Source organism: Lipotes vexillifer, unplaced genomic scaffold, assembly GCF_000442215.2.
Source record: "Lipotes vexillifer unplaced genomic scaffold, Lipotes_vexillifer_v1.1 scaffold1770, whole genome shotgun sequence".
Lineage (NCBI taxonomy): Eukaryota > Metazoa > Chordata > Mammalia > Artiodactyla > Lipotidae > Lipotes > Lipotes vexillifer.
The window spans coordinates 593,091-596,089 of record NW_006796074.1 but is presented as its reverse complement, the minus strand read 5'-3'; positions in this window follow the sequence as shown (position 1 = coordinate 596,089).

Genomic DNA, 2,999 nt, shown 5'->3' with positions numbered 1-2,999 from the left:
TATATATATATATATATATATATATATATACATGGTCAATTAATTCACAACAAAGGAGCCAGCAATATACAACGGGGAAAAGACAGTCTCTTCAATAAATGGTGTTGGGGAAACTAGACAGCTACATGCAAAATAATGAAACTGGACCACTATCTTACACCATATGCAAAAATTAACTGAAAATGGATTAAAGACTTGAATGTAAGACCTGAAACCATAAAACTCTATAGAAGAAAACACAGGCAGTACAACTATGTCAAGACCTTGACATAGGTCTTGGCAACAATTTTTTTAATCTGACAACAAAAGCAACGAAAGTAAAAAGAAACAAGTGGGACTACACTGCACTAAAAAGTTTCTGCAAAGCAAAGGAAACCATCAACAAAATGAAAAGGCAACCTATTGAATGGGTGAAAATAACTGCCAATCATATATATAAGGGCCTAATAACCAAAATACAGAAAGAACCCATACAACTCAATAGCAAAAAAAAAATCTGATTTAAAAATGGGCAGAAGATCTTAGTAGACATTTTTCTAAAGAAGACATACAGATGGCCAATAGGTATGTGAAAATATGTTTAACAACATTAATCAGTAGGGAAATGCAAACCGAAACCACAATGGGATATCACCTCTCACCTGTTAGAATGGCTATTATCCAAAAGATGAGAAATAATAGTTGTTGGCAAGAATGTGGAAAAAAGGGAAACCCTGTGCACCGCTGGTGGGAATGTAAATTGGTGCAACCCCTATGGAAAACAGTATGAAGGTTCCTCAAAAAATTAAAAATAGAACGACAATATGATACAGCAATTCCACTTCTGAGTATTTATCTGAAGAAAATGAAAAAAATAATTTGAAAGGATATATTATCCCCATGTTTATTTCAGCATTTACAATAGACCAGATATGGAAACAATCTAAGAGTTCATTGATGAATAAATGGATAAAGAAATTGTGGTAAATACATACAATGGAATACTATGCAGTCATAAAAAATGAAATCCTACCATTTGTGACAACATAGATGTACCTCGAGGGCATTATGCTAAGTGAAATATATCAGACAGAGAAAGACAAATACCATATGATGTCTCTTATATGTGGAATCTAAAAGTTAAACAAACAAAAAACCAAGCTCACAGATACAGAGAACAGATTGGTGGTTGCAAACGGGGAGGGGTAGAGGGTGGGAGAAATGTGTGAACTCTTTTTTTAGTTTAAATAAATTGAATAAAAATTTTTAAAAATAAAGTAACATCACTACATTGTACACATTAAACTTACAAAATTTCATGTGTCAATTATGTCTCAATAAAGCTGGGAAAAAATACAGTCCAATCCTCCCTCTAAGAGCAGAGAATACAGGTGGTCAATGGAAAACCCGTAGAAAGAGGATCTGCAGGCAAATGATTTAGGCAGAGAGGGAAGGTCTGCCCTCCTGAATACAGAGTTTAACAGAATTGATCTGCTTGTGGTGACAGGTGCAGCCTGGGTGGTGCAGCCTTTGGTGACAGCTGTTCTGTGACATCAGTATCTCTAATGAAAGATGGTCAACAGACAGAGACTCACTGGCAAAGGACACCAGGATTCCCAGAAGCAAATGTTATCAGCTGCTCCTGTCAGGATCTGGATGGGTAGACTGAGCCTTTGGGAAAGGGCCACTGCAGAGGCTGGCCACATCCTGGGGCTGTCCCAATGCTTAGGGAAATGCCCAGTCCCTTCCAAATAATCCTACTGACTTCGGGCTTATTCTATGATCATTAAATGACCATCTGAGGGAGAAGCTGGATTTCCAGGAACATTGCTACCAACAAAGATGGAGAATACATGCTTTTGGTTACTGGGAAGAACTATCACCCCTTATAATCCACTGCATCGGGCATGTGGATAGTATCTGGTGGGCTTTCCGTAATCTCCCTCTCTCTCTGAGACGCTGTCCCTGAGAGCCCAGGGGGGAGAATTCTCCTCTGGCCTCAAAAGGTTGACAACCACACCTGGGAACTTGGCAGCCCAACTCTGAGAGGTCCACTTTGGGTACCACCTGGCCCCTAGACAATGTCCCATTAGTGCCCTCAAAATTGGGGCAGTCTGTCCCAACTCAGAAGCAACTTTTCTTTTCTACCTGCATCCCATTCTCCTGGCCCAGGGGGACCACTTCAGTTTCAACGTGACCTATAATATTGTTTGCTTAACTTGCTGAGTTGGAGACCACATTCCCCAGACCACATTCACCACTATCGCAGAGTAGTATTATCCAAGAGCAAGTAAGAGAAGTAGGTTTTTGCAAACGTGGAAATACCCTGTCTTTCTTCAAGATGCCCTCCATCCATAGGACGGCCAAGATGTTTTCTTGAGGATACATGGTGCCATGTCTGCTCTGCTCTATGAGGCATGTTGTTAGGCAACAGCCAAAGTTCCTCCAGAGACACACCCTAGACAGCTCTAGAAACCACAAGACACACTAAGCAGGAAAATTACTCTTTTACCCCACATTTCCGCATTTATTTAGGTAGAAACAGAAATAACATTTTAATTCACACTTCTTTGACTACTAGGAAAGATTGTTCAGTTTTCGATGTGCTTGCTCTACATTCTTCATATCTTTTTCTGATTATCAAAGAGAAGCACAGTCATAGAAAATACAAAAAACAAAGAAGTGTATAAAAAGTTTAAATTACACAATATTCCACCTCCTATAGATAAAACATTGTTTAACACTTAGGTGGTTTTCTACCACGTCTTTCTCTGTAGATATAATTTTTTAAATAAAAAGATTTGATTTAAAAAAAAAGATTTGAGATCATAACACACATACAGTTTTAGATATTTTTTTCACTTAACATTGTAGCATAAACATTTTCCCATACATTAAACGCAAGCATGATTTTAATGATTGCACAGAAGTCCATATAGACTTTATCTAGCCAAACCTCTACTGATGGACATGAATGTATAAAGGAAAAACACAGATTTTTCCTCCTTCTATGTAGGGAA